The sequence below is a fragment of the Dendrobates tinctorius genome, unplaced genomic scaffold (genome assembly GCF_039654945.1).
Source record: "Dendrobates tinctorius isolate UK_male_01 unplaced genomic scaffold, ASM3965494v1 ptg000177l, whole genome shotgun sequence".
NCBI classification, from domain to species: Eukaryota; Metazoa; Chordata; class Amphibia; order Anura; family Dendrobatidae; genus Dendrobates; species Dendrobates tinctorius.
Window position 1 is genome coordinate 20,817,494 of NW_027361844.1, and position 23,296 is coordinate 20,840,789.

At 45.0% G+C, this 23,296-nt stretch overlaps 1 long non-coding RNA gene across 1 annotated transcript; it reads left to right on the forward strand.

Moving 5' to 3' along the window:
- The first annotated feature begins 7,463 nt into the window (after positions 1-7,463).
- LOC141054295 (uncharacterized) lies at positions 7,464-15,623 on the forward strand. The gene is made up of 2 exons (XR_012221394.1): positions 7,464-8,271; positions 14,898-15,623. It is a non-coding gene; the product is annotated as an uncharacterized lncRNA (long non-coding RNA).
- The last annotated feature ends 7,673 nt before the right edge of the window (positions 15,624-23,296 follow it).

Below are 23,296 nucleotides of genomic sequence, written 5' to 3' on the forward strand. Positions count from 1 at the left end.
GTGTGTTACTTATGGTAGGCCTTGTTACATTGGTCCCAGCTCTCTGCAGTTCATTCACTAGGTCCCCCCGCGTGGATCTGGGATTTTTGCTCACCGTTCTTGTGATCATTCTGACCCCACGGGGTGGGATTTTGCGTGGAGCACCAGATCGAGGGAGATTATCAGTGGTCTTGTATGTCTTCCATTTTCTAATTATTGCTCCCACAGTTGATTTCTTCACTCCAAGCTGGTTGGCTATTGCAGATTCAGTCTTCCCAGCCTGGTGCAGGGCTACAATTTTGTTTCTGGTGTCCTTTGACAGCTCTTTGGTCTTCACCATAGTGGAGTTTGGAGTCAGACTGTTTGAGGGTGTGCACAGGTGTCTTTTTATACTGATAACAAGTTTAAACAGGTGCCATTACTACAGGTAATGAGTGGAGGAAAGAGGAGACTCTTAAAGAAGAAGTTACAGGTCTGTGAGAGCCAGAAATCTTGATTGCTTGTTTCTGACCAAATACTTATTTTCCACCATAATATGCAAATAAAATGAAAAAAAAACAATGTGATTTTCTGGATTTTTTTTTCTCAGTTTGTCTCCCATAGTTGAGGTCTACCTATGATGTAAATTACAGACGCCTCTCATCTTTTTAAGTGGTGGAACTTGCACTACTGCTGACTGACTAAATACTTTTTTTCCCCACTGTATATGTACATCACATGTCATGAAAAGGTTAAAACTATGTCACTTGTCACAGGGCAGTATGTGATTCCAAAGCAGAGGTGCTGACTGGCAAAGAGTCTTAACAGAACCCCATGAAACCCGGATGTCCAGAACAGTAGCAAAAATGTTAGGCAGGTGGATAGTCAACATATAGGTCAAATTCAATAGCAATAGATTTAGAATTAACACAGAAGTTCATAGTAACTAATAAGCTTCCAGAAGAAACAAAACAAAAAACTGGTTGTTGGAGTATTTGGGATTATCAGAAAAACGCTGTCATCGCCCAGCAGCAACTGTAGTGTTAGGCTTTAGGGTGGAGATGGCAATGGGGCACCATAGTCATTTTTTTCAAGCAGAATTATTACCCTAAACTGTAGATATAGATGAAGGTTGGAACAGAACTAATAAAACGCAATGATCCTTCTCGTATTTGCAATAGAATAATCAAAGGTCGGAATCACAGTAGAAAGCTTTACCTGCTTCTACAATAATATACAGTAGAGATAGTGTTATTAAGCTTACAATGCAGAACAGGATTACTTCACCCTGTACATGTGAGGGCCATTGAGCAAATCGCCATTGGTTGCCCCAAAATAGATTCTTGTTACAGGCTTTAATTTGTCACAGGCAGTTTCTTGTGGATTCCAGCCTCCATTAGCTGGTTAATGCAGCAGTCACAATCAATGCTTTGGCCTCTTCAAACAGATGGTGTTCTCTTACTTTAGCAAAGAAAAAAGCGTGAATAGAAAACTATGTTACAAAATGTACTTTTTTTTTTGCTGAGGAGCATTTACTTTTCCAGTAGCAATATGTAACACATTCATTGTAATACTTACGAAGAAACTGCTCCACTTTCTTGTTTCCTACACCGACTTCATGACCAGGTATATATATTTTTGGGGTCTACTTCTTGAAGAAAACAGCAATTTATTGTAAAGTCTAAGTTAATAAAATTATTTTTGATTGCAAAGTTTTCTGTTGTAAGATGCTGAGGCAAAATATTAAATGTCAACTATAACCTTTCATGAATACTAAAGAAGTTTGGAAAATAACCTGGTATTTGATCCATAATTATATTTTTAAGATATGTTCATAAAAAAATCCTTATGTCAATTTTTCTGTCTAAAAACTATTTCTAAAAACCCCTTTTTTGTGAAGTTTTATAATATCACTAGTACAATACCCGCTGCTTCGCTCGCAGAAAATATGTTAAATTGTTGGTTATGGTAGTGTGAGAATCATGTGGGAATAGTGGATGAGGGCAGGTATATCTCGCCCAGATTCCTTTCCTATGTGGCCTAGTCTGGTCAGTATCGCACCTGCTTGCTAATGAATAATGGGAGGTGGATATAAAAGGATGCCAGGTGGTTGTGTGAGTGTCTCAGCCTGGGAACACAGAGAGCCTGTCTGTGTGAGAGACACACGTGAGTGAGAGCAGTGCCCACTGCAACTGTGGTTTGGCTGGACGGGAGAAGCCCGCCAGTTGGTAGTTAGGTTGTACTTTGTTTAGTTAGTGCTGGACAGGCAAGGATTTGTTTTATGTTTTATTTCTTTATGCATTGCTTTCACCATTAATAAACCTGACCCAGTGTCAGTTATACCCGAATCCCAGCTCTGCGCCTGAGTTTCATGCTGAACGCACGTGACCTTTGACCCCAGCAAAGGCGATCCCGGAGTGTTTTATCACATTGTGGTGGAGAACGCGGGCATCACGTTGCAAGCATGAGCATGGAGGACGTGGTGAAAGCGCTGGTACAGTCCACCGCCGTCCAGCAAGAAGCTAATCGGGTGATGATGGCCCAGCTGAAGGAGTTGGTGGACATGACAGCTACCGATCGTTCGCTTCTCCAGCAGGTGGCGCAGCGCCTGGCAAGCCTACATGAGGTTAACCTGGAAGCCGAGTCGAGAGTGAGTCGGTACTGGCAGAAGATGACGACCGAAGATGACGTCGAGGCATACCTGACCACGTTTGAATGGACGGCGGTACGAGAAAAATGGCCGAAGGCACGATGGGCCGGCCTGATTGCCCCGTTTCTTTCCGGTGAGGCCCAAAAGGCTTATTATGACTTAGAGCCTGAAGCTGCGCAGGACTTTGACAAACTGAAAGCCGAGATCTTGGCCCGGCTGGGAGTGACGACCGCTGTCCGTGCACAGAGAGTGCATCAATGGACTTATCAGCCGGATAAACCACCGCGGTCACAGATGTTCGACCTGATCCACGTGACGAAGAAGTGGCTACAACCCGAGGTGCTGACAGCGCCAGAGATAATCCAGAGAGTCGTCATGGACAAGTACCTGAAAGCTCTACCGCCAGCCCTGAGGAAGTGGGTAAGCCATGGAAATCCTACGACGGCAGATCAACTGGTGGATCTGGTTGATCGTTACTCCGTGGCGGAAGGACTCCGAGACGACGTTACCCCACCTCGTTCTTCATCATCTCCACGTGGAACCGGTAAGACTGTTCCAGGGAGTAGGGGAGATGGAAAAATCCCTAAGACAGTGGGGGAGGAAAATGGGACTGCCCGCACTGCGAGGCCGAGAGTAACGAACTATGGTCTAAGCAAGGGGCCCGTTAGGTGTTTCAGCTGCCAAGAGATGGGACATATTGCTGCGAACTGTCCAGTCACTACTGAACCCATGCAGTGCGACGTCACAGACTCTAAAAAACGCATGTCTATGGTTGCACGGGTAGTGAGTGTGAATGCCGGTCAAAAGGATGCGGAAAAACACTTGTGTGATTTAACTGTTGATGGCAAAAATGTGGTGGCATTGTTAGACTCGGGAAGTGTGGTGACTCTGGTGAAGGCCAGTCTGGTGTCAGCCCCGACTGGACCATCAGACAAATTTTCTGTAACGTGTGTGCATGGAGACACCTGTTCGTACCTCACCACGGTCATATGCATTACTACTTCCTATGGGTCTGTGCAACATAAAGTGGCAACATAAAGTGGGACTCGTCCCGGCGTTATTGCATGATGTTATCCTGGGCCGGGATTTTCCCCACTTCTGGCAATTGTGGGAGAATCAGTTGATGCCCTTGGGTAATCGTGTACATGATTCTTCTCCCAGGGCGCGTGGGGGTCCCGGACCCCTGGAAGTGGTCTCCCCGGAAGACTCGGGGGCAGAGTCTGCGGGAAATGACCTGCAGTTCCCATTTTCAGTCATGGCGGGTGATACGGAGGAGACCGGGGAAGAGGAGGAGGCCGACAGCCGTCCACCTCCCCGTTTGCCGGATTTAGAAGTTCAGAAAGATGACTTCCAAAGCGAGCAAATAAAGGATCCTACCCTTTCTCAGGCTAGGACAAATGTAAAAGTGATAAACGGGGTACCCGTAGAACCTGGCTCTAGGCTGGCATATCCTTACATGGTTCTGGAGAATGATTTACTCTATCAGATAGAGAAAAAGGGGGAAGGTACGGTGCAACTATTAGTCGTGCCAAAACCCTACCGGCGGCAGGTGCTGGACCTGGCCCACGGACATGTGATGGGAGGTCACCTGGGAGTCCAGAAAACCACCGAAAGGATATTACACTGTTTTATTTGGCCAGGCATGCATCACAATATTCGTGTATATTGTGAGTCTTGTCCTGACTGCCAAGCCTCTGCACCTAAGCCCCGGTTCTGTAGCCCTTTGGTACCCCTACCTATTATTGAAGTCACGTTTGAGAGGATTGGGATGGATTTAGTTGGACCCCTTCCACGGTCTGCATGTGGACACCAACATATCCTGGTCATCTTGGATTATGCCACTCGTTACCCGGAGGCCATCCCTTTGCGTAACACGGCCACCAAGACGATTGCCAAGGAACTGGTGCATGTGTTTAGTCGGGTCGGTATACCAAAACAGATACTCACCGACCAGGGGACCCCCTTTATGTCCAGGGTAATGAAGGAGCTCTGCCGATTGTTACAAATCGAACCGTTACGCACATCCGTGTATCATCCTCAAACAGACGGGTTGGTCGAACGGTTCAATAAAACTCTGAAGCAGATGCTGAGAAAGGTGATAGACAAGGATGGGAAGAACTGGGACTATTTACTTCCGTATTTGCTTTTTGCCATCAGGGAAGTACCCCAGTCTTCCACGGGATTCTCGCCTTTCGAGTTATTGTACGCCCGACGTCCTCGCGGACTGTTAGACGTTGCAAAAGAAACCTGGGAGGGTCAGGTCACTCCGTTTAAAACGGTGATAGATCACGTCACACAAATGCAGGACCGTATTGCGGCTGTTATGCCTATAGTCAAAGAACACATGATGCAGGCTCAAGGAGCCCAAAAAAGAATCTATGATAGGGGCGCCAAGATCCGTACGTTTGCACCCAGAGATAGGGTGTTGATCCTGGTCCCCACGGTGGACAGTAAGTTCCTGGCAAAGTGGCAGGGCCCCTTTGAGATTAAGGAAAGAGTTGGTGAAGTAAACTACAAAGTATACCAGGCAGGTAAGCGGAAACCCGAACAGATTTATCATGTAAATCTGATAAAACCCTGGAAAGATCGGTCTGCCTTGTCAGCGGAGCTGGCCCGTCCCGTCTGCTCGCATACCGTACCGGAGGTACGGGTTGCAGAGACTCTCTCGGAGCGGCAAAAGACTGAGGTCAGGCAGTTTCTACTTCACAACCAAAAGTTTTTCTCAGAAAAACCCGGGCAGACTACGCTAATGAAACATGACATCGTAACAGAACCTGGTGTCACAGTTCACGTAAAGCCCTACCGAATCCCAGAAGCGCGCCGTGAAGCCGTTTCCCGAGAAGTGAAGGCAATGTTAGAGTTAGGTGTCATTGAGGAATCGCACAGTGCTTGGTCCAGCCCGATTGTGCTAATTCCTAAACCGGACGGCACCATCCGGTTCTGCAATGACTTCAGGAAACTGAATGCGGTCTCAAAATTTGATGCCTACCCTATGCCCCGGGTCGACGAGTTAATAGATCGGTTAGGAAAAGCCTGGTATATTACGACCCTAGACCTAACAAAGGGGTATTGGCAGATCCCTCTGGCGGAGGCTGCCAGAGAAAAGACGGCATTTGCTACCCCAGAAGGTCTATTTCAGTATGTGTATATGCCATTTGGACTGCACGGAGCACCGGCGACCTTCCAGAGACTAATGGATCGAGTCCTGAGGCCACATAGGCAGTACGCTTCAGCCTATTTGGACGACATTGTCATTTACAGCTTGGACTGGGAGACTCATCTCCAGAAAGTACAAGCTGTGATTGACGACCTGTGGGAGGCAGGTCTAACCGCGAACCCCAAGAAATGTCACATCGGGCTAGAAGAAGCCCGGTATTTGGGGTATGTAATTGGGAGGGGTGTTGTTAAACCCCAGGTTGATAAGATTCAGGCGGTTCAGGACTGGCCACAACCTGTCAACAAGAAGCAGGTGCAAGCCTTCCTGGGGATCGCCGGCTATTATCGCCGGTTCATACCCAATTTTACAGCCATCGCTACCCCCCTGACAGATCTTACAAAAGGGAAAGACTCCATCATGATTAAATGGAGTTTAGCGGCTGAAGAAGCCTTCCATAGCCTAAAACGGGCACTTTGCTCTCAGCCCGTACTGGTGACTCCGGACTTCCGCAGCGAGTTTGTGGTACAAACGGATGCCTCTGATACCGGTATCGGGGCAGTACTCTCACAAGTGAGGGACGGAGTGGAACACCCAGTCCTCTATCTCAGCAGGAAGCTGAATAAACACGAGCAAAGGTATGCAGTCGAAGAAAAAGAGTGCCTCGCCATTAAGTGGGCTCTAGAGGCCCTCAAATATTACCTGGTGGGCCGAAAGTTCAGGCTGATCACGGACCATGCCCCTCTCAAGTGGATGCACTTGAACAAGGAACGGAATAGCCGGGTGACCCGGTGGTTCCTTGCCCTGCAGGCCTACACTTTTACGGTGGAGCACCGCCCAGGGGTACAGATGGGAAATGCAGATGCCCTGTCCCAAGTGCACTGTTTGGCGGGTGTCATTGCTCGACCGGAGAGGTCTGAGCAGAGGGGGGGGATATGTGAGAATCATGTGGGAATAGTGGATGAGGGCAGGTATATCTCGCCCAGATTCCTTTCCTATGTGGCCTAGTCTGGTCAGTATCGCACCTGCTTGCTAATGAATAATGGGAGGTGGATATAAAAGGATGCCAGGTGGTTGTGTGAGTGTCTCAGCCTGGGAACACAGAGAGCCTGTCTGTGTGAGAGACACACGTGAGTGAGAGCAGTGCCCACTGCAACTGTGGTTTGGCTGGACGGGAGAAGCCCGCCAGTTGGTAGTTAGGTTGTACTTTGTTTAGTTAGTGCTGGACAGGCAAGGATTTGTTTTATGTTTTATTTCTTTATGCATTGCTTTCACCATTAATAAACCTGACCTAGTGTCAGTTATACCCGAATCCCAGCTCTGCGCCTGAGTTTCATGCTGAACGCACGTGACCTTTGACCCCAGCAAAGGCGATCCCGGAGTGTTTTATCCCAGTAGCTAAAGTAAAATTTACAGCTGTCGTACCAAAGGATGTCATCTGGAAAGATGAATTGTATCTCCTAATATTATGCAGAAAATGCTTGGACTCGGGAGTTGTTCCTGACATGTATGAAAGAAGTGGTTGTTAAGGAGGTAGATCTAAAGGTGGCAAACTGACTTTGCCATTTGAGCAGCACATACCAGGCGATTTCAAGTTAAACTTCTTTGCTTGACAATGTTTGCCAATTTTGCCAATTATTATAAAGAAAAACTTGGCACTCAACCTAGTGAATTGTAGTTTAATTTTAATGCAGTCCCAAACACAACGTTTCAGTCCCAGAAAAGATCTTCATCAAAGTACTGCAATAAACATGTGTCAAAGTAAACAAATTTACATATTGTATCTCATCAACGAAATTCAAGAAAAAGTTTTTTGAGATCAAATATAAACTGAAAGCAACAATCAAGATGGCGTGCATCAAAATACAAAGGTGTATCATTATAGGTAGGAAAATGGTCAATAAGGATAGGGGTGTTAAGGGGAGAATATATGGCATATGAATATATACAAGAATCAAAAATTATACCACTATATGGACGTTTTGTTGAATATTAGGATCATGTAGCTTTAAGATATTTCTGTTTCTCTAAGACTTATTTCTGTATTTCTGTATCCACCTAGTCTCATCGAAACTGGGTTAGGCTAGGCCGGCCAGAAACAATAATCAGTTGCATAATAATTATATAGTAGATATAGGACATATGAGATCAATAATAATTTGCTATTAGGGGTAATCAGTAATTTGGAAAGAACCCATGATGTAATGCAATGAGACAGCTCGATTTTTGCTATAAAATGTTGTACACTTCTGGAAATAAATCAGAAATCATTTGAGAGACAATTGCTTGCATTTGTCCCGATTTCTCCAGCCGTAAGACCCCACATTCAATTTGGAAGCAGAACAATTAAGATGACGACACACGTATTTTGTGTGCCATATCAATATCATTCATATCATTTGGTGCCCAACGTGGGGCTAGGACGAAAGTTCGAACCTGACCAGCCGCAAAGAAGACCTCCAATCTTGGACCAGACCACTCAAGGGTGGAGATGTGCACCTCCTACTAGGTAAGAAAATTATTCATCTTACCTATAACCCTCCAGTGTTTCCGTGCTGAGATAAAGGTCAGTCGGCTGTCAGATTTGGACATAGTGACCAATCTGACAAGTCCTAGCACCAAAAACCCACCCTGGTCACCATTTCCTTAATTGTCTGCCTTATCTGCTTTGCCTCTCTGCTTTGCTGTTTTGGTTGTTTGCATACGTGATTGTTACCTCAGCCAGCCTGAAAAGAAAAGAAAAGCTAGGGAGACGTAGTGAGCAAATTCACTGTCACTCTGGTTCCAGTCCTGCTCTCGGCTCGACCGATGATCGCAGAAGTCTGAACTGTGTCTCTCCCAGTGGGCAAGTGGGAGTAGGGGCTTGATTGCTCTGAGTGATTTTCCATCCTCTAAGTGCTTGGTGACTTCTTGCGGGTGACTTCCCACCGGACATCATCTGGCTAAGATGATGGTGTTTTAGCTGCAGCATAGGTTTATAGGTTTTATTCTAAACGGGTGGAAGGGTAATGTCAATTACCATGTTGATGTGACTGAGTGATTGCTCTCTCCCTGAAAAGTATGGTTTGCCCAGGTGTAGATTTTTCATCTCTACAAATCAGGCTGACATATGGATAGGTAAATTGTGAAGTGTTTTGGTGTCAAGGATTCGCAGTATTTGATGTCAGTGCCAGTTTTAAATTCATTCTGTCTTTTGTCTTTTTCAGTGTGTATGATTTGCCGGCAGGAGGCGTACTAGCATGTGGTTAAAATTTTTGAATGCATTCTAGATTTGTGAAATACTCTGGTGATAGTTGTTGGTTAATTCCCTATATTACTGTGTTCAAGATAGCTAGACATCACTATGTTCACCGAAGACCCCTTTACTTGGACATACGGAGTATATACAGCCTTTTAAGTCACATATTCAACTGTTTATAACCCCGTGAGAATTTGTCTCAAGACGCACACACATGTCCCTCAGACGCATTCAGAATTCAGATGATAGAATGGGTGGGAGTAGTCAGTCGATATCTATAAGACAGATATGATCCATAGTGGAGTGAGGAAAGAAAATGTATGTTAAGAAACCCTCCAATCACGAGGGGAGGAGCATTAATTAAGAAGGAATGGAAGAATGTGTTAATGAGTAGAGAGCAGTGTCCCAGCCTCAGGTATTATGAGGTGTTACAGGACCCTGAAGCATTTTATAAGATGGCAGAGGAAGTTAGGAAAAAAAAGGCATGAGGAAAGGAATATAACAAGATTGCTGAATTTTATGCAAAACAAATATTTACACAGGAAGATGTCAGTTGCAACATCATTTATACTTCTATATACATTCCCGATGACTGGACGTGTGCCAGCTGTCAAACGCAGAATGTAGAATTTCATGAGACTTGTTCTATCAGATGACCAATCCAAGTAGCCCTACCTTCTTTCCAAGTATTTATATAGACGGCACGCCTTATGCTACATCCTGTCCAGCATCTATTATAGTTTTATTAATTATGGTAGTTTATGAAAAGAATAATGAAGAAAAAGATGAATATGACATGGAGGTATATAATTAAACAGAACTGGAGAAGACAAGAAATAAATAGCTCAGACTGATACTCTACAGTATTTATCGTTATATGGTGGGGGGACATAATTATCGCCATCATCTTTTAAGCCTCAAAGCTCATACTTTTGTACACAATCTACTCCACGCAAGGACTCCTGGAAATACCAGGAGACAGATACTCTAGTAAGCAGCTTGCCAGACCCCCATTCTCCAGGAGGTCATGCAGGGTAAAGGAGAACCTGTGGATAATTTCTTCCACCAATGTAACAAAAAGTTTCTGGATCTCAGATTTGAAATGCAAATTAGTCCCCAGTTGGAAGAAGCTTTGACAGCCACCAATACCGAGCTTCAGATTTTAATAGGGTATTGGCATACTGATTCCACAACCCATGAAAATACGTATACTCTTACAGCCCCCCCCCCACAAAAATATAATAGAGAAACAACATCTCTCACCCAGACAGAGGTTCAGGATATTCCGCTCAAATTCCTGGTGGGTCCCGATGCAGCCAGAAATGTAATCAGGGATATTGATCTATTTGCTGCAGAAGTATGCAGTCTCTCCTCTTTACAGGACAAACCTGATCATGTGGGCGTTGAATTAATGGCATTGATCCGAGACTCACTGTGGGCATGATGCCTGGAAGATAATGGCAGGCTGAAAATCCAGTTTTTAAAGGTGGGGCTGAAGCCAGATGCCCTGCAACCAAAGAAATTGCAATACTTTTTCATTTCACAATCTGCAATTATTTCTATGAAGTTATGGATGATACATGACTTATATGCTGTCAATAAAGTTATGGTACTGGACACATCTATGGTGCCAAACCCACACACTCTGTTTTTATCAATTCTATTCATTTTTCTATGGCTCATGGTGATTGACCTGGCCAATGCTTTCTTCAGTTTACCTCTACATGCTGCAAGCCACCACCTGTTTGTTTTTACATATGGTGCCAACAATATATTTGGACTATGAAGTCTCAAGGGGCACAACATAGCCTCTCTATGTTCACCTGAGCCATGACCACGGTCCTGGAGACCTGGAAGAGGACACATCCCACTGCCATTCTTTTACAATATATATGGATGACCTCCTCCCCTAACTGAAGACAGCCAAGCCAATACTACTCTTGTACACATACACATGCAACCTTTTTATAATTATTTTAAGGTTAAATAAAGAAGGCATCAATGGGTTTTATATGCTAATTTGCAATGACATTTCCACAGCTCTAGGACTGCCAGGCTATATTGAACTGTTTTGTCTGTTTGTCATGAAGAAGCCTAACCATGCAACTGGAGTCCTAACACAGCTTCATATAGGAAGACAATGCCCTCCTGGCTACTATTCTCCAAGATTTGACCCAATGGCTCGTGGAGTCCCAACCTGCATGAGAGCCATGTTTGCAACCCACCTGTGCTGGACAAAGCTTCTGACATCCTTATGGGTCACCAATTGAAGATCCTGGCTCAAAGCACCTGTCTGCAATGCCCTACTCTGCTCCCGGACAACATCACCATCTCCAGATGTGCTGTCCAGCTACTCTCCTACCTCTGCCAAACGGGGGGGGGAGGGGAAGATGGAGGATGAACACCACATCTCTGACACATTAGTGGAAGAGGTAGTCGACTCTGAAAAGGCTCAACGCGATTGTCTCGCTGTCATGAGGCAAGAGAACACCTGGAAGATCCTAACCTGACGCTCTTTCTGCATAGACCAAGGTATGCAGGCCATGAAGGCCGTTTGCACACTGGTATAGCAGTAGCCACAGAAGATACATGCTGCCAGCAAAACCACTGCCTACACCCAAAGGCAGGACTGCAGGCCATGACAGAAGCATACCAGAGGTCCACTCAACATGAAGCTATGACCAATCTGGAGGGAAAGAGACTTCATCACGGCTAACGGAACGCCGGTCAGACACCACAAAGCCATACAAGAATTAATGGAGTACTTGTTGATGCCAGGAAGAGTTGCGGTGGTAAAAGTAAAAGCACACACACTGGAGACACTTCAAGGGAAGCAGTGGGCAACAGACTAGCTGAAGTAACAGAGGAAAAGTGATAACCCTGGAAAAAGATGTTCTAACACTCCAGAAACAAGTATCCAAGGAAGAAAAGAAGAAATGGACCTAGGATGAAATACGACTAAGGATGAACAAGGAAAATTAAAGGCCTCGAACAAAACTCTACATACTTGATGCTATACAGGAAACAGGGGAGTCATAGCATAAGAGTTTAGTCTTTCCCTTGGGTCACACACACGCACAAATACACACACATACAGTCATATGTTAAAGTTTGGGCACCCCTATTAATGTTAACCTTTTTTCTTTATAACAATTTTGGTTTTTGCAACAGCTATTTCAGTTTCATATATCTAATAACTGATGGACTCAGTTATATTTCTGGATTCAAATGAGGTTTATTGTACTAACAGAAAATGTGCAATCTGCATTTAAACAAAATTTGACCGGTACAAAAGTATGGGCACCCTTATCATTTTCTTGATTTGAACACTCCTAACTACTTTTTACTGACTTCCTGAAGCACTAAATTGCTTTTGTAACCTCTTTGAGCTTTGAACTTCATAGCCAGGTGTATCAAATCATGAGAAAAGGTATTTAAGGTGGCCACTTGCAAGTAGTTCTCCTATTTGATTCTCCTATGAAGAGTGGCACCATGGGCTCCTCAAAACAACTCTCAAATGATCTGAAAACAAAGATTATTCAAAATAGCTTTTCAGGGGAAGGATACAAAAAGTTGTCTCAGAGATTTAACCTGTCAGTTTCCACTGTGAGGAACATAGTAAGGAAATGGAAGAACACAGGTACAGTTCTTGTTAAGCCCAGAAGTGGCAGGCTAAGAAAAATATCAGAAAGGCAGATAAGAAGAATGGTGAGAACAGTCAAGGACAATCCACAGACCACCTCCAAAGACCTGCAGCATCATGTTGCTGCAGATGGTGTCACTGTGCATCGGTCAACAATACAGTGCACTTTGCACAAGGAGAAGCTGTATGGGAGAGTGATGCGAAAGAAGCCGTTTCTGCAAGCACACCACAAACAGAGTCGCCTGAGGTATGCAAAAGCACATTTGGACAAGCCAGTTACATTTTGGAAGAAGGTACTGTGGACTGATGAAACAAAGATTTAGTTGTTTGGTCATACAAAAAGGTGTTATGCATGGAGGCTTAAAAACACAGCATTCCAAGAAAAACACATGCTACCCACAGTAAAATTTGGTGGAGGTTCCATCATGCTTTGGGGCTGTGTGGCCAATGCCGGCACCGGGAATCTTGTTAAAGTTGAGGGTCGCATGGATTCAACTCAGTATCAGCAGATTCTTGACAATATTGTGCAAGAATCAGTGACGAAGTTGAAGTTATGCAGGGGATGGATATTTCAGCAAGACAATGATCCAAAGCACCGCTCCAAATCTACTCAGGCATTCATGCAGAGGAACAATTGCAATGTTCTGGAATGGCCATCCCAGTCCCCAGACCTGAATATCATTGAACATCTGTGGGATGATTTGAAGCCGGCTGTCCATGCTTGGCGACCATCAAACTTAACTGAACTGGAATTGTTTTGTAAACAGGAATGTCACAAATACCTTCATCCAGGATCCAGGAACTAATTAATAGCTACAGGAAGCGACTAGAGGCTGTTATTTTTGCAAAAGGAGGATCTACGAAATATTAATGTCACTTTTATGTTGAGGTGCCCATACTTTTGCACCAGTCAAATTTTGTTAAAATGCAGATTGCACATTTTCTGTTAGTACAATAAACCTCATTTGAATCCAGAAATATAACTGAGTCCATCAGTTATTAGATATATGAAACTGAAATAGCTGTTGCAAAAACCAAAATTGTTATAAAGAAAAAAGGTTAACATTAATAGGGGTGCCCAAACTTTAACATATGACTGTAATAGCAGGTCCAACAAAACTCAGCCCTATAAGATCCTACTTGTAAATATTCACAGTTTAGGATTATATTTTGTTCACTATAATTGCCTATATGCAGACTAAGTTTAAAAACATGTGACTAAAATATATTTCCAAGTCTTTTCATCCATCCCATATCCTGAGGACCTAGGAGCCCACCAGATCCTGCCCGGTGACTGAGTCCTCATCACCAAGAGGTTCAACAGATGTAACCTTGAACCTAGAGATGACAGCCCGTTCCAAGTCCTGTCAACTATCACAGCAGTCCATGGGTCCACGCTTCCCACTGCAAGGAGATGCCGGATCCAGAGTCCAGTGGCGGCTGCCACTCTTCATCCGTCTGGCACTTATCCTTTTCCTAGCTCAAGGGGTAGTCAGTCACCAAGGGGTAGTCACTCATGAGAAGGGTATAGTGACATTCTGGTGTAATGTCTCCACCCCAAGAGTAACATATCAATTTGACTACTGTCTCATAGTAGAATGTCCAGGCCCCATGGCACAGTTTGATATCGGGTTAAGTACACAATTCATCTATGTCACTACTGCTGAAATAGGGGAAGGTTCAAACTGGGAGGATTAGTCACTTGTTGGGTGGCACACTGGTGAAAGTGACTGGAGACATCAACCAGTCCAGGCCCTACAGCAAAGGGACAAATGGGTAATAAGCTTATTAAGCTGCATGACTCTGTCCAAAGCTTCTTTTTGAAGGCCAGAGAGTTTTTCCAGGCCTACCCTTCCCTGCCACCCACTGCCCCAAGAAGGGATGTATAGTTCTGTACCTCATCATTGAGAACCCCTCAGAAAATAACCAAGGGTTATATGTACTAGGCTCAAGTACTAAACTTGGGAGGGAAAATGGTGACACAAAAGGTAAATTTTGGCTAAGAAGTATAGATATTAGTGGGGGCACACAGGGAGCACCTGACAAATTCAAAGTCGAGAACGAGACAATAGTTGTGTTCAAACCCACTATCCCCGTAAATAAGAATGCAAAGTGGATAAACTATTTATACAATAATCAACAACGGTTTATAAAATACACTGGGGATGCCATAAAGGCAATTATTGACCCATTAAGTTTACAATAGTTATTTTATGTCCTTTGATCATATTTCCCTTAATTCTATATTGCATAGCTCCATGCCTTAAGAAAATGATGACGATGACCATGGAAACCACAGTAATGACTATGCATGCCGACTTTGAAGATCCCCTATATGAAAGATACTCCTATGAACCCATGAGAAGAATGCCATATCCACCTCCGGAATATGCCTGCCTGAAGCAAACCAACGAGGGATAGTCCAGGATCTGACTTCCTCCTGTGCAAAGTCCGTTAGGAGGGGGTCCATCGACTAGAGATGGGTCGTCTCGTGTATAAGGTGAAAATTAGTTAGTTAGGTTCCAGCATTGTTGAAATAGGTAGGCCGGGAGGACAGATAGGTTCGACGAGATTAGGATTTTTATTTTGCATATCTCCAAAGGAGGGACTGTTAAGAGGAGAATATATAGCATATGAATATATACAAGTATAAAAAATTATACCACTATATGGACGTTTTGCTGAATATTAGAATCATGTAGCTTTAAGATATTTCTGGTTCTTTAAGACTTATTTCTGTATTTCTGTATCCACCTAGTCTCATCGAAACTGGGTTAGCAAGGCCAGAAACAATAATCAGTTGCATAATGATTATATAGTAGATATAGGACATATGAGATCATACGAGATCAATAATAATTTGCTATTTGGGGTAATCAGTAATTTGGAAAGAACCCATGATGTAATGCAATGAGACAGCTCGATTTTTGCTATAAAATGTACACTTCTGGAAATAAATCAGAAATCATTTGAGAGACAATTGCTTGCATTTGTCCCAATTTCTCCGGCCGTAAGACCCCACTTTCAATTTGGAAGCAGAACAATTAAGATGACGACACCGCATTTTGTGTGCCATATCAATATCATTCATATCAGGGGGAGGAAAATGACAGGGATACCTATCCGACTGCTCAATGTTGTGGTGTCCAATATGATGGGTGATGAATTATCTGGAAGTATGAGTAGATAATCTCAATAATAGCAAGTAAACCCAGGGTAAGTATGTGGAATAAGCCAGCATACCAGTAAGTTAATGAATATTCATTTAGGAGTTAACAATAAGTGGTCAGTCAGAATGTAGACTCTGTAAAAAATAAATATGTTGAATATGGTGTGTGATTATAAGGACCATAAGAAGTGATGGCTTGTGCGTGGCACCTACCGAGGGGCTGTGGTGCACTTAACATAGAATTCAAGAGTCCATTAACTCAATGAAGGACATCCTGGGTAAAAAATACAAGTGAAACTTCTGTATATGAGAAGTGATGACAGCACAAGTTTATAAGAAAATTAAAAATGCTCACTTATGTTATTCAGGGCACCCAAATGAGTCCAGATAGTTTTATGGTGGAACCAACCTGAAAGGGGAATGCGCTCTATTAACGCTAAATATAGACATTAATGAAGTGTGCAAAATAGCAGATCTTACCAGTAGTGGTCAGTGGGGAGTGTGTCCGGCTCACAACGCAGTGTCCACCGATTGTTGGAGTGAGGAGAAGTGTCTCTAGGATGCTATTAGAAGGAGTGGGGTGGGACTAGTGCTTGTGCTAAAAAAGGAAGTGTGTCACAGGAAGTGACGTCATTATGCGCTCCACAAGCCTAAAGCTTGCGTTCCAGGCGCCATCTTTGATTGAATGTGAGCAAAGTCTATAGGAAGGTGAAAAAGGCAGCACTGTGTATCATGAATTAGGAGGTCTCTGAGTCAGTCGAGCAGGTGGTAAAGCCATGGGATCCAGAGGGGCAGGTCAAGCAGGGAGGTTGCAAGTTGAAATCAATAAAGGTGGCTCGGTAGAAAAAGATAGGAGCATTAGTACAATGGTAATACAAACATATGATAAAGATATCAACAGGTAATGTAATGACAATTGGAACAGAATATAACAAAATATGACATAATCATAGGTGTCCATAATGAGAACAGAGTGTCACTGAGATATACTTGAAGGATTGTAAATCGTATTCCCTATTGAGTACCCATGGAGATAGGGTTTGCAACTGCTGTATCCAATAGGTTTCCATTTTCTTCAATAAATGAATCCAGTCACCCCCTCACCTAGACGGTGAATGTGTTCAATTACTTGGAACTTTAATTGGGCAATAGTGTGTCCCTTTGTGATGAAATTAAATGTTAACGGTAATAACATATTTTTGCAACGGATGGTGGATTTATGTTTTGGGATCCCATCTTCTATCGGCTGTGTTGTCTCGCTTATGTACAAGAGACGACAAGGACATTTAAAAAGGTATACGACATAGGATGAGTTGTAAGTGGAATAATCCCTCAATGTGTATTTTTTATGTGAATGAGGGTGATAAAAGGTGTCACCTTTAAGTACGTTGTTGCACTGATTAAAGTGCAGGCAAGGGTATGTGCCGGTCTTTGGTTTGTGAAGGAATCTTTGTGTGGACACTCATGTCTTAGTGCCAATGTCAGCTCTAACAAGCGAGTCTCGGATATTAGGCGGACGTTTGTGGTGTGGTAAAAAGGGATTTTGAAATTCACTGACATTGGGGTATGCTGTCCTAAGAAGGTCCCAGTGTTTCCTAATTGTTCGATGTAAAATGTGTACCTGGGATGGAATGCAAGCACCAAGGGGATCCGTTTTTCAGCGGATCTGCGTAGACCGTCAGATGGTTTCTCAGCTTCAGCTAGTAACGCAGGGGGGGTAACCGTGTTCCTCAAATTTAATATGCATCTCCTCAATTCTCTGCCTACTTTTAACCGGATCAGTAACAATCCTCTGAATCCTCCTAAATTGTGATCTTGGTATAGACTTTTTGATAGATAAAGGATGAAGGCTATCAAAATGCAGGAGGCTGTTGCGATCGGTCGGTTTAGTAAATAGATCAGTGTTGATCCTTGAGTACCAAGGTATCCAGAAAACTCACTTGATTAGTGTCATTAGTCATTGTGAGTGATAAGCCTGGCCAAGAGGAGTTGAGATTGGCAAAAAATTGGTCAAGAGAGTCAGGTGTGCCTGTCCAAATACAAAAGATATCGTCTATGAATCTTCTCCAAACAAGACAGTGGGATCTGTATAGGGGTCAGTATAGACTATATCTTCTTCGAATGCTGCGATATAGCTATTTGCATATGTCGGAGCCACATTTGATCCCATGGCAGCCCCTTTTGTCTGCAAATAGAAGTTGTCCTTAAACATAAAGATTTTTTTTGTGAGAACTATTGGGAGAAGCTCTAGGCAAAATTCAATCACATCCGGATTTTCATTGGATGTTGAAAGAAGATGTCGGACACAGACGATACCTTGCTGATGTGGAATTGATGTATAAAGATCCTTACATCAAAGGATACAAGTATAGAAGTGTCAGGTACTGGACCAAGATTATAAATAACCTGTAAGAAGTCTCCTGTATCAAGGAGAAAAGATGGTACCTCACGTGTCAAAGGTGTAAGGATTTTTTCCAAGAAGATGGACAGTGGAGAAAGGATGGAGTCTGTAGAGGCAACTATGGGCCTCCCCAGGGGGGTTTCCAAGTTCTTATGGATTTAAGGCAGTGTATAAAACACCGGAGTGATGGGCTCCTTCTTGGTAAGAAATTCCTGTGTCTTAAGATCAATAACCTCCTGGGTGACATAACGTGTCAAAGTTGTGTAGATCAGGTTTCTAACCTCACTAGTAGGGTTGAATTGTAATTTAGTATAAACCGTATCATCATTCAGTTGTCATAATACCTCATTAGTGTAGGCCTCTTTGTCCATCACAACGATGGCTCCCCCCTTATCCGCTGGTTTGATGATGATATGATCATCCTGGCGGAGGGGCTGAAGGGCCTGAAAATCTAGTGGGGTTAAATTAGGTTGGTAATGTAACCTACCACTTTCCATGTCATGTCTCAATTGTTGGAATGCTTTGTCTACAAAGCTAATGAAGGTCTCAACTGCATTGAGATCTCAACTGCTAGCGAGATTTAACGTGCGCAGTAATCTGCTCCTGTGGGTGGAGTGCCAAATTTCACTCAAATCGGGAGAGAACTGTGGATTTGTATAGAGCAGGCTACTACAGATTTTGAGTTTTATATACTTGCAATTGTGTATTTTTTCATAAACTCATATGAAATTTTTGGTTCAGAATAGTCACTATTTTTTCAGACATAAAAAAACTTTTTCCACTAAAGAATTTGATAAAATTGCCTTTTTTTTCCCCAAAAATGTTTGTTTTCACATACATCTTGCATTAGTGGTCTAACATCTTGCATTGGTCAATCTTGTATGTTGGAAGCAACGCTGAACTTTGGGATCCTGAAAAACGCAGAAAAAAGCACAGCAAAAATGTTAGCAAAACTTGCTTTTTGTCTGAAGCCTTTTTGCTGCCAAGAGATCAGGTTTTGGCTGCAGAAAAAAAGAAAAATAGCAAAAAAAAGTGTGAACATAGCCTAAGGCTATATACACATGCAGGGCCACCATCAGGGCATGACAGGCCTTACAGGTGTATGGGGCCCCAGTGATTAGGGGGGCCCACCCAGGCCCAGTGGAGCCCGAGCACGCAGGCAGGGCTCCCCCCTCAGCCCTGCCCTGCTGGCTGCTGCCCTGACACATCCAATGATCCAGACCCTGGTAGACTGGCCTGGTCTGGTCTGGTCCGCAGCACCGCCGGGCCCCTCCCCAGTGCTGCAGTGAACAATGGTACGGCACCGCCCCCTCACATGACGTCACACGCTGGCCTTTGCTACTCTCCACTTCCTCATTCCAGGGTGGCTGAGCAGGAAGAAGAGAGTGGAGTGCGTGTTGTGCCACGTGGCATCAGCGTGGGACTGGGAGCGGCTGTGGCGAGCGAGCAGGTAATAAGTGTCTTTATGTCTCTGTCGGGGCCCGGCTGATCATGGGGAGTCTGGGGGGGAGCCAGGGGCTGAGGGGCACCTGGGGCCCGGCTGAACATGGGGGGTCTGGGGGACCCAGGACTCAGGGCCCGGCTGAGCATGGGGTGTCTGGGGGACCCAGGGGCCCGGTTGATGATTCGGGGAGCCAGGGGGCCCGGCTGATGATGGAGTGAGCCAGGGGGCTGATGGGGTGAGCCAGAGCCCAGCGGGACAAATCTCCAGCGTCAGGGCCGTTTTTAGGAGGGGACGGGGGGTGCGATCGCCCGGGGTGCCACCCAAGCCAAGGGGCGCCTGCAGGGCCGCACCTATCATGAGCCAAGCTGAGCTATTTGCCTCAGGCGGCAGTGCTTCCTGAAGACGGGGCTGCAGAGCGGCCCCCCTGTCATATAACGTGGTGCTGACTCCAGGGGCATATCTAGGGGGGGCAGCCGGGGCAGTTGCCCCGGGCGCAGCCAGCAGGGGGGTGCAGTCGGGCCGCCTAATGCAGCGGTCCGCAGTGTCCTCCCTGGCGGCTGCGTTCTGCTGCACCCCCCCGGCCTGAGAGTCGGCGGTTCTCTGTGTCAGCTGTCAAGCTGACAGCCGGCGCAGAGAAGGTGCGCGTGCCGGCTCCCAGGGAACAATTGTACTGGCGTCTATACAGACGCCAGTACAATTGAAGCTCTGACCGCCGGGCCAGAGCGACGTCAGCAGCATGATCAGGTCATGTGATCACGCTGCTGACGTCACTCCCCGGTGCCCAAAGCAAACGCTGGTGGTAAGTGTGCTCCTCTGTGGAGCTGAAGAACCACCAAAGATGGGAGATGAGGGGGAGTTAATGAGTGGAGATGGGGGGGATTTGTAGAGGGGATGGGGGTTAATGAGTGGGGATGGGGTTAATGTGTGGGGGTATTTAGAGTGGGGATGGGGGTTAATGAGTGTGAGGGTTAATGAGTGGGGATGCCATGGGGTTAATGTGTGGGGGGATTTGGAGTGGAGATGGGGGTTATTTAATGTGATGGGGGTTAATGAGTGGGGATTGGGTTAATGTGTGCGGGGGATTTGGAGTGCAGATGGGGGTTATTTAATGTGATGGGGGTTAATGAGTGGGGATTGGGTTAATGTGTGGGGGGATTTGGAGTGGAGATGGGGGTTATTTAATGTGATGGGGGTTAATGAGTGGGGATTGGGTTAATGTGTGCGGGGGTTAATGAATGGGGATGGGGGTTAATGTGTGGGGGCGTTAATGAGTGGGGATGGGGGTTAATGAGTGGGGATGGGGGTTAATGAATGGGGATGGGAGTTAATGTGTGGGGGCGTTAATGAGTGGGGATGGGGGTTAATGTGGGGATGGGGGTTAATGTGTGCGGGTATTTGGAGTGGAGATGGTTATTTAATGTGTGGGGGGATTTGGAGTGTTGATGGGGTTAATGAGTGGGGATTGGGTTAATGTGTGCTGGGGTTAATGAATGGGGGCGTTAATGAGTGGGGTTGGGGTTAATGTGTGGGGGGATTTGGAGTGGGGGTGGGGGGATTTGGAGTGCTGATGGGGGTTAATGAGTGGGGATTGGGTTAATGTGTGTGGGGATTTGGAGTGGGGATGGGGGTTATTTAATGTGTGGGGGGGATTTGGAGTGGGGATGGGGGTACTTAATGTGTGTGGGGGATTGGGGATGAGGGGATTTAATGTGTGGGGAGATTTGAGGACACAGAGTATGTATGAGGAATCAGTATGGGGGATTGGTGCAGACAGTATGGGGAGCGAACGGGTTAATGTAAGTGGACACAGTATGGGGAGTCAGGGGTATGTGTGAGCAGACAGTATAGAGAGTGAGGGGGTAAATATATGATGAGACAGTATGGTGAACAGGTGGGATGTTAAAGGGGAATAGTGTGAGGCGACAGTATATTGCAGACATTTTTATTTAGGAGCATTATAATGACACTTCTATCTTTAAGGGCGTCGTGTGGAGATTTGCTGCAGAAGACCGGAGAAGATGGACGTCTGCAGAGATGGCTGTGGATGAGAAAGCTCATCATGGGGTCTGGACAAGAAGAAGAAAAGGAGAACAACTCCAGAGAAGACGTCATCTATAAGGTACTTGGATGTAAATGTTATTTGTGATACTGACTAATTCTCATGTTTTTATTTATGTTAGGAACATTAAAGGGGTTGTCCAGGTTTGTGCTGAGTCTGCAGTCATTCTATGTGACTGCAGACTTCTGAATTCTCACAGTGCTCACTGAACGCTGTTAGGATTCTCTTGTGCCGGTAATTTACATACATGCGGTCACATGCTGACTAGACATGTGTGGTCTCACTCAATGAAAATGAACAGAGCGAGGCCGGGCACGTCTAGTCGGAATGTGGCCAGAAGTATACAAATCACATACTTGTGTTGACATGACTGTATATCGGCAAGGGAGAATCCTAAAAGTGTGCAGTGCATTCGTTGTGAGAATTCAGAAGCTGCAATGTCAGGATTCAGCTCTGCAGGTTCCAGTAGTCATCACACGGACACTTCACTCATATGCGATTTTCATAGGTATGGTCCTGTGACAACGAGCTTCTCTCCTGCTTCTCTCAGTTTTTTACTGAACATTGAGAGTATTAGGAAGAGCAGCTCGTGGGTACATGGCTAAGTGTGCAAGTCGCATATGTACTTGGGCGGGGAGGGGGGGCGCCGAACCGAATTCTTGCCCCGAGTGCCAGAAAGCCTAGATACGCCTCTGGCTGACTCTCCCTGTAACCCCTGCTGTGTCACATGTCTGACTCCAGCAAGGAAGTTTTTCTGTGGGCGGAGTTTGTGCTCTGTCCCATTGTCTCTATGGAGTCTGCTCTGTGCCTGTATTGTCTATGGAATCTGCTCTGCATTCCCGCCTTTCATCTTCCCCTCATCAGGATCTGGGTGAGTCCAGACATGGAGCATCTGTTACTGTATGCACAGTCCCGGCCCCAGTGATGTGTATATACCCCAGTGTCTGCCCCAGTGATGTGTATATTCCTCAGTATCTGCCCCATTGTCTGTATATACCCCAGTGTCTGCCCCAGTGATGTGTATATACCCCAGTGTCTGCCCCAGTGATGTATATATCCCAGTGTCTGCCCCAGTGATGTATATACCCCAGTGTCTGCCCCAGTGATGTGTATATACCACAGTGTCTGTATATACCCCAGTGTCTGCCCCACTGATGTGTATATACCCCAGTGTCTGCCCCAGTGATGTATATACCCCAGTAAGAAGAAGAAGAGGAGCAGCATCCAATCCAGGTGAGAGTAGTATAAATTTATTCAGCCATGAAGAAATGCAACGTTTCAACCACCAAGTGGTCTTTTTCAAGCATATAAAACAACATAAATGGCGGTCTTATATAGGCCCAAATGGCCAATCAGGATCAAATACCCGCCCAATAGACAAAAAACACCAATAGTGCATATAAAACATAATAACATACAGTGTATACAGAAAAGTAATATTACATATAAAACATCATTAAAAACACCATTAGAAATGACGCAGTGTAAAGAAACATATAGTTGTACCTTCTCTAGAGAGGCCAATCACCACATCGCATCCTCAATTGTCCTAGCAACCCCTAACCAATGAATCATAAGCT